Genomic DNA, 9,867 nt, shown 5'->3' with positions numbered 1-9,867 from the left:
AGTGCCTCGCTCTTTACTACTGTGTACCAATCTTGTCGTCCAACTGCAAAACACTGGGCCACAACAAGTTTCCGCGTCTCCATTGCACTGCGCATACTACGAAACGCTCCCCAAACTTGGCACTCACCCTCGCAGCCGACTTTTCCGACTTTCCACGCAACGCTCACGCTAGTGACAGCATTATTTATAGTTCGACGTCGCGCCAAAGAGAATGAGCACATTTCGCCTACGGCTTAGGCCGCCCTCCTAGTGTGGCTGCTCGGTGTCTGCAGGCAGCGAGGGTCTGCAAGCTTCCTGTGTTCGCACCTATGTCACCTGTGCTTGCTTGTCAGAGACAGACTATCGCAAAACATACAACTCACTCCATGAATTGATTGCTACGGCATCTGTTATCAGCAGACACAACTAGCAACACCAGTAGCAGCTGACTGCACGCAAAGAATAGGAATGTGCAGTGGGATTTACGTGAACTCGGCGCAAGGCAGATCTTTCCGACATAGGCTTGAGAATCTTACGGGAACACTTGTACTGTTTCTAAATTAAGTGTAGGCGTGGGAGGAGGGTGCTTCCTGCGCACTAATAACAGCACGCTTGTCAATTGTGGATGCTAATCATTCGCTTGTATCTTCCTAGACACATCTGCTGGCTGTGAATTATTCCACTTGCATGGCAAGGTGCGCATGTAGGTGTGTTAAAAATTCTGGAGGCACTGGGTATTGATCCCAGTACCTCTCGCATACTAAGCGAGCGCTCTACCATCTGAGCTACGCCCGCCCCCCGAAGACTAATGGTGCTACATACAGCCATATAGACGACACAGACCCTTGCACTCCCATTATTCAGCAGACAAACACTACTCTCTATGTATCCGTTAGGGTGTCTTTCAGGTTTCGTGCATTCTGTATCGAATGGTAGTTGGCCACAATGAAAGTGGCACGTATAACGTCGAAAATAGAATTCGGACACCGCTCTGAGTAAGACCAACGTGTTGTCCACCCTCTAGACTTCAATGAGGTTAAGCCGCGATACCTAAGACAGATCTGCACTCGATGACACCTCGATAACAGCCGGTCCCCACACTTACATCTTGCTCTCCTTACGTCAGTATACATCATATCAGTCTGTGACGCTGGCTTTGCAACATCTTGCGTGCCTTTAGGTTCGCCGCGACCAACACTTACCATGCACTGACCACAAAAAATGGAGGCGCCGCGGCTTGAACCCTCGACCTTTCACATGGCAAGCGAACGCTCTACCAACTGAGCTACGCCCCATGCACGAGCAAACTGCGCTATTCCCCATTCTTTGCGACTCAGATGCGCATGGACACGATGGTTGGTTGGTTTGTAGCGGTGAAGGGAGCAGAGTACAAAGGCGCGGACCCGTTCATATACACAAAAGTTGCAAGTAGTTTCGATGCTCTGGTATTACAAATGCAAATTCCGTCTGTTTTTAACGTCTTAAATTGAAAGAGCCGTCACAAATTGCTCCGTTTTCACTCCTTGTCGACAATCATACAGCACCTGAGGTAACAAACACATCTCGAGCCCCATTGTGCACTCCATTATTCATGCCAACTCAGTGCCTCGCTCTTTACTACTGTGTACCAATCTTGTCGTCCAACTGCAAAACACTGGCCCACAACAAGTTTCCGCGTCTCCATTGCACTGCGCATACTACGAAACGCTCCCCAAACTTGGCACTCACCCTCGCAGCCGACTTTTCCGACTTTCCACGACGCTCACGCAACGCTCACGCTAGTGACAGCATTATTTATAGTTTGACGTCGCGCCAAAGCGAATGAGCACATTTCGCCTACGGCTTAGGCCGCCCTCCTAGTGTGGCTGCTCGGTGTCTGCGGGCAGCGAGGGTCTGCAAGCTTCCTGTGTTCGCACCTATGTCACCTGTGCTTGCTTGTGAGAGACAGACTATCGCAAAACATACAACTCACTCCATGAATTGATTGCTACGGCATTTGTTATCAGCAGTCACAACTAGCAACACCAGTAGCAGCTGACTGCACGCAAAGAATAGGAATGTGCAGTGGGATTTACATGAACTCGGCGCAAGGCAGATCTTTCCGACATAGGCTTAAGAATCTTACGGGAACACTTGTACTGTTTCTAAATTAAGTGTAGGCGTGGGAGGAGGTTGCTTCCTGCGCACTAATAACAGCACGCTTGTCAATTGTGGATGCTAATCATTCGCTTGTATCTTCCTAGACACATCTGCTGGCTGTGAATTATTCCACTTGCATGGCAAGGTGCGCATGTAGGTGTGTTAAAAATTCTGGAGGCACTGGGTATTGATCCCAGTACCTCTCGCATATTAAGCGAGCGCTCTACCATCTGAGCTACGACAGCCACCCGACGACTAATGGTGCTACATACAGCCATATAGACGACACAGACCCTTCCACTCCCATTATTCAGCAGACAAACACTACTCTCTATGTTTCCGTTAGGGTGTCTTTCAGGTTTCGTGCATTCTGTATCGAATCGTAGTTGGCCACAATGAAAGTGGCACGTATAACGTCGAAAATAGAATTCGGACACCGCTCTGAGTAAGACCAACGTGTTGTCCACCCTCTAGACTTCAATGAGGTTAAGCCGCGATACCTAAGACAGATCTGCACTCGATGACACCTCGATAACAGCCGGTCCCCACACTTACATCTTGCTCTCCTTACGTCAGTATACATCATATCAGTCTGTGACGCTGGCTTTGCAACATCTTGCACGCCTTTAGGTTCGCCGCGACCTAAACTTACCATGCACTGACCACAAAAAATGGAGGCGCCGCGGGTTGTACCCTGGACCTTTCACATGCCAAGCGAACTCTCTACCAACTGAGCTACGCCCCATGCACGAGCAAACTGCGCTATTCCCCATTCTTTGCGACTCAGATGCGCACGGACACGATGGTTGGTTGGTTTGTAGCGGTGAAGGGAGCAGAGTACAAAGGCGCGGACCCGTTTATATACACTAAAGTTCCAAGTAGTTTCGATGCTCTGGTATTACAAATGCAAATTCCGTCTGTTTTTAACGTCTTAAATTGAAAGAGCCGTCACAAATTGCTCCGTTTTCACTCCTTGTCGACAATCATACAGCACCTGAGGTAACAAACACATCTCGAGCCCCATTGTGCACTCCATTATTCATGCCAACTCAGTGCCTCGCTCTTTACTACTGTGTACCAATCTTGTCGTCCAACTGCAAAACACTGAGCCACAACAAGTTTCCGCGTCTCCATTGCACTGCGCATACTACGAAACGCTCCCCAAACTTGGCACTCACCCTCGCAGCCGACTTTTCCGACATTCCACGCAACGCTCACGCTAGTGACAGCATTATTTATAGTTCGACGTCGCGCCAAAGCGAATGAGCACATTTCGCCTACGGCTTAGGCCGCCCTCCTAGTGTGGCTGCTCGGTGTCTGCAGGCAGCGAGGGTCTGCAAGCTTCCTGTGTTCGCACCTATGTCACCTGTGCTTGCTTGTCAGAGACAGACTATCGCAAAACATACAACTCACTCCATGAATTGATTGCTACGGCATCTGTTATCAGCAGACACAACTAGCAACACCAGTAGCAGCTGACTGCACGCAAAGAATAGGAATGTGCAGTGGGATTTACGTGAACTCGGCGCAAGGCAGATCTTTCCGACATAGGCTTGAGAATCTTACGGGAACACTTGTACTGTTTCTAAATTAAGTGTAGGCGTGGGAGGAGGGTGCTTCCTGCGCACTAATAACAGCACGCTTGTCAATTGTGGATGCTAATCATTCGCTTGTATCTTCCTAGACACATCTGCTGGCTGTGAATTATTCCACTTGCATGGCAAGGTGCGCATGTAGGTGTGTTAAAAATTCTGGAGGCACTGGGTATTGATCCCAGTACCTCTCGCATACTAAGCGAGCGCTCTACCATCTGAGCTACGCCCGCCCACCCGAAGACTAATGGTGCTACATACAGCCATATAGACGACACAGACCCTTGCACTCCCATTATTCAGCAGACAAACACTACTCTCTATGTATCCGTTAGGGTGTCTTTCAGGTTTCGTGCATTCTGTATCGAATCGTAGTTGGCCACAATGAAAGTGGCACGTATAACGTCGAAAATAGAATTCGGACACCGCTCTGAGTAAGACCAACGTGTTGTCCACCCTCTAGACTTCAATGAGGTTAAGCCGCGATACCTAAGACAGATCTGCGCTCGATGACACCTCGATAACAGCCGGTCCCCACACTTACATCTTGCTCTCCTTACGTCAGTATACATCATATCAGTCTGTGACGCTGGCTTTGCAACATCTTGCGTGCCTTTAGGTTCGCCGCGTCCAACACTTACCATGCACTGACCACAAGAAATGGAGGAGCCGCGGCTTGAACCCTCGACATTTCACATGCCAAGCGAACGCTCTACCAACTGAGCTACGCCCTATGCACGAGCAAACTGCGCTATTCCCCATTCTTTGCGACTCAGATGCGCATGGACACGATGGTTGGTTGGTTTGTAGAGGTGAAGGGAGCAGAGTACAAAGGCGCGGACCCGTTCATATACACAAAAGTTCCAAGTAGTTTCGATGCTCTGGTATTACAAATGCAAATTCCGTCTGTTTTTAACGTCTTAAATTGAAAGAGCTGTCACAAATTGCTCCGTTTTCACTCCTTGTCGACAATCATACAGCACCTGAGGTAACAAACACATCTCGAGCCCCATTGTGCACACCATTATTCATGCCAACTCAGTGCCTCGCTCTTTACTACTGTATACCAATCTTGTCGTCCGACAGCAAAACACTGGGCCACAACAAGTTTCCGCGTCTCCATTGCACTGCGCATACTACGAAACGCTCCCCAAACTTGGCACTCACCCTCGCAGCCGACTTTTCCGACTTTCCAAACGCTCACGCTAGTGACAGCATTATTTATAGTTCGACGTCGCGCCAAAGCGAATGAGCACATTTCGCCAACGGCTTAGGCCGCCCTCCTAGTGTGGCTGCTCGGTGTCTGCAGGCAGCGAGGGTCTGCAAGCTTCTGTGATCGCACCTTTGTCACCTGTGCTTGCTTGTCAGAGACAGACTATCGCAAAACATACAACTCACTCCATGAATTGATTGCTACGGCATCTGTTATCAGCAGTCACAACTAGCAACGCCAGTAGCAGCTGACTGCACGCAAAGAATAGGAATGTGCAGTGGGATTTACGTGAACTCGGCGCAAGGCAGATCTTTCCGACATAAGCTTGAGAATCTTACGGGAACACTTGTACTGTTTCTAAATTAAGTGTAGGCGTGGGAGGAGGGTGTTTCCTGCGCACTAATAACAGCACGCTTGTCAATTGTGGATGCTAATCATCCGCTTGTATCTTCCTAGACACATCTGCTGGATGTGAATTATTCCACTTGCATGGCAAGGTGCGCATGTAGGTGTGTTAAAAATTCTGTAGGCACTGGGTATTGATCCCAGTACCTCTCGCATACTAAGCGAGCGCTCTACCATCTGAGCTACGCCCGCCCCCCGAAGACTAATGGTGCTACATACAGCCATATAGACGACACAGACCCTTGCACTCCCATTATTCAGCAGACAAACACTACTCTCTATGTATCCGTTAGGGTGTCTTTCAGGTTTCGTGCATTCTGTATCGAATCGTAGTTGGCCACAATGAAAGTGGCACGTATAACGTCGAAAATAGAATTCGGACACCGCTCTGAGTAAGACCAACGTGTTGTCCACCCTCTAGACTTCAATGAGGTTAAGCCGCGATACCTAAGACAGATCTGCACTCGATGACACCTCGATAACAGCCGGTCCCCACACTTACATCTTGCTCTCCTTACGTCAGTATACATCATATCAGTCTGTGACGCTCTCTTTGCAACATCTTGCGTGCCTTTAGGTTCGCCGTGACCAGCACTTACCATGCACTGAGCACAAAAAATGGAGGCGCCGCGGCTTGAACCCTGGACCTTTCACATGCCAAGCGATCGCTCTACCAACTGAGCTACGCCCCATGCACGAGCAAACTGCGCTATTCCCCATTCTTTGCGACTCAGATGCGCACGGACACGATGGTTGGTTGGTTTGTAGCGGTGAAGGGAGCAGAGTACAATGGCGCGGACCCGTTCATATACACAAAGTTTCCAAGTAGTTTCGATGCTCTGGTATTACAAATGCAAATTCCGTCTGTTTTTAACGTCTTAAATTGAAAGAGCCGTCACAAATTGCTCCGTTTTCACTCCTTGTCGACAATCATACAGCACCTGAGGTAACAAACACATCTCGAGCCCAATTGTGCACTCCATTATTCATGCCAACTCAGTGCCTCGCTCTTTACTACTGTGTACTATTCTTGTCGTCCAACTGCAAAACACTGGGCCACAACAAGTTTCCGCGTCTCCATTGCACTGCGCATACTACGAAACGCTCCCCAAACTTGGCACTCACCCTCGCAGCCGACTTTCCACGACGCTCATGCAACGCTCATGCTAGTGACAGCATTATTTATAGTTCGACGTCGCGCCAAAGCCAATGAGCACATTTCGCCTACGGCTTAGGCCGCCCTCCTAGTGTGGCTGCTCGGTGTCTGCAGGCAGCGAGGGTCTGCAAGCTTCCTGTGTTCGCACCTTTGTCACCTGTGCTTGCTTGTCAGAGACAGACTATCGCAAAACATACAACTCACTCCATGAATTGATTGCTACGGCATCTGTTATCAGCAGTCACAACTAGCAACACCAGTAGCAGCTGACTGCACGCAAAGAATAGGAATGTGCAGTGGGATTTACGTGAACTCAGCGCAAGGCAGATCTTTCCGACATAGGCTTGAGAATCTTACGGGAACACTTGTACTGTTTCTAAATTAAGTGTAGGCGTGGGAGGAGGGTGCTTCCTGCGCACTAATAACAGCACGCTTGTCAATTGTGGATGCTAATCATTCGCTTGTATCTTCCTAGACACATCTGCTGGCTGTGAATTATTCCACTTGCATGGCAAGGTGCGCATGTAGGTGTGTTAAAAATTCTGGAGCACTGGGTATTGATCCAAGTACCTCTCGCATACTAAGCGAGCGCTCTACCATTTGAGCTACGCCCGCCCCCCCAAAGACTAATGGTGCTACATACAGCCATATAGAGGACACAGACCCTTGCACTCCCATTATTCAGCAGACAAACACTACTCTCTATGTATCCGTTAGGGTGTCTTTCAGGTTTCGTGCATTCTGTATCGAATCGTAGTTGGCCACAATGAAAGTGGCACGTATAACGTCGAAAATAGAATTCGGACACCGCTCTGAGTAAGAACAACGTGTTGTCCACCCTCTAGACTTCAATGAGGTTAAGCCGCGATACCTAAGACAGCTCTGCACTCGATGACACCTCGATAACAGCCGGTCCCCACACTTACATCTTGCTCTCCTTACGTCAGTATACATCATATCAGTCTGTGACGCTGGCTTTGCAACATCTTGCGTGCCTTTAGGTTCGCCGCGACCAACACTTACCATGCACTGACCACAAAAAACGGAGGCGCCGCGACTAACCCTGGACCTTTCACATGCCAAGCGAACGCTCTACCAACTGAGCTACGCCCCATGCACGAGCAAACTGCGCTATTCCCCATTCTTAGCGACTCAGATGCGCACGGACACGATGCTTGGTTGGTTTGTAGCGGTGAAGGGAGCAGAGTACAAAGGCGCGGACCCGTTCATATACACAAAAGTTCCAAGTAGTTTCGATGCTCTGGTATTACAAATGCAAATTCCGTCTGTTTTTAACGTCTTAAATTGAAAGAGCCGTCACAAATTGCTCCGTTTCACACCTTGTCGACAATCATACAGCACCTGAGGTAACAAACACATCTCGAGCCCCATTGTGCACTCCATTATTCATGACAACTCAGTGCCTCGCTCTTTACTACTGTGTACCAATCTAGTCGTTCAACTGCAAAACACTGGGCCACAACAAGTTTCCGCGTCTCCATTGCACTGCGCATACTACGAAACGCTCCCCAAACTTGGCACTCACCCTCGCATCCGACTTTTCCGACTTTCCAAACGCTCACGCTAGTGACAGCATTATTTATAGTTCGACCTCGCGCCAAAGCGAATGAGCACATTTCGCCTACGGCTTAGGCCGCCCTCCTAGTGTGGCTGCTCGGTGTCTGCAGGCAGCGAGTGTCTGCAAGCTTCCTGTGTTCGCACCTTTGTCACCTGTCCTTGCTTGTCAGAGACAGACTATCGCAAAACATACAACTCACTCCATGAATTGATTGCTACGGCATCTGTTATCAGCAGTCACAACTAGCAACACCAGTAGCAGCTGACTGCACGCAAAGAATAGGAATGTGCAGTGGGATTTACGTGAACTCGGCGCAAGGCAGATCTTTCCGACATAGGCTTGAGAATCTTACGGGAACACTTGTACTGTTTCTAAATTAAGTGTAGGCGTGGGAGGAGGGTGCTTCCTGCGCACTAATAACAGCACGCTTGTCAACTGTTGATGCTAATCATTCGCTTGTATCTTCCTAGACACATCTGCTGGCTGTGAATTATTCCACTTGCATGGCAAGGTGCGCATGTAGGTGTGTTAAAAATTCTGGAGGCACTGGGTATTGATCCCAGTACATCTCGCATACACAGGCAGCGCTCTACCATCTGAGCTACGCCCGCCCCCCCGGAGACTAATGGTGCTACATACAGCCATATAGACGACACAGACCCTTGCACTCCCATTATTCAGCAGACAAACACTACTCTCTATGTATCCGTTAGGGTGTCTTTCAGGTTTCGTGCATTCTGTAACGAATCGTAGTTGGTCACAATGAAAGTGGCACGTATAACGTCGAAAATAGAATTCGGACACCGCTCTGAGTAAGACCAACGTGATGTTCACCCTCTAGACTTCAATGAGGTTAAGCCGCGATACCTAAGACAGATCTGCACTCGATGACACCTCGATAACAGCCGGTCCCCACACTTACATCTTGCTCTCCTTACGTCAGTATACATCATATCAGTCTGTGACGCTGGCTTTGCAACATCTTGCGTGCCTTTAGGTTCGCCGCGACCAACACTTACCATGCACTGACCATAAAAAATGGTGGCGCCGCGGCTTGAACCCTGGACCTTTCACATGCCAAGCGAACGCACTACCAACTGAGCTACGCCCCATGCACGAGCAAACTGCGCTATTCCCCATTCTTTGCGACTCAGATGCGCACGGACACGATGGTTGGTTGGTTTGTAGCGGTGGAGGGAGCAGAGTACAAAGGCGCGGACCCGTTCATATACACAAAAGTTCCAAGTAGTTTCGATGCTCTGGTATTACAAATGCAAATTCCGTCTGTTTTTAACGTCTTAAATTGAAAGAGCCGTCACAAAATGCTCCGTTTTCACTCCTTGTCGACAATCATACAGCACCTGAGGTAACAAACACATCTCGAGCCCCATTGTGCACTCCATTATTCACGCCAACTCAGTGCCTCGCTCTTTACTACTGTGTACCAATCTTGTCGTCCAACTGCAAAACACTGGGCCTCAACAAGTTTCCGCGTCTCCATTGCACTGCGCATACTACGAAACGCTCCCCAAACTTGGCACTCACCCTCGCAGCCGACTTTCCACGACGCTCACGCAACGCTCACGCTAGTGACAGCATTATTTATAGTTCGACGTCGCGCCAAAGCCAATGAGCACATTTCGCCTACGGCTTAGGCCGCCCTCCTAGTGTGGCTGCTCGGTGTCTGCAGGCAGCGAGGGTCTGCAAGCTTCCTGTGTTCGCACCTTTGTCACCTGTGCTTGCTTGTCAGAGACAGACTATCGCAAAACATACAACTCACTCCATGAATTGATTGCTACGGCAT

The 9,867-nt window shown here is 49.3% G+C and overlaps 1 non-coding gene across 1 annotated transcript; it reads right to left on the bottom strand.

Moving 5' to 3' along the window:
• Nucleotides 1-5,447: 5,447 nt before the first annotated feature.
• Nucleotides 5,448-5,520, bottom strand: Trnat-agu (transfer RNA threonine (anticodon AGU)). Its single transcript has one exon. It is a non-coding gene; the product is annotated as a tRNA-Thr (tRNA).
• Nucleotides 5,521-9,867: the final 4,347 nt, after the last annotated feature.

This window comes from Schistocerca gregaria, chromosome 10, assembly GCF_023897955.1.
Source record: "Schistocerca gregaria isolate iqSchGreg1 chromosome 10, iqSchGreg1.2, whole genome shotgun sequence".
Classification (NCBI taxonomy): Eukaryota; Metazoa; Arthropoda; class Insecta; order Orthoptera; family Acrididae; genus Schistocerca; species Schistocerca gregaria.
Note: the sequence above shows the minus strand (reverse complement) of the source record. Positions and strands in the feature narration are given on the sequence as shown.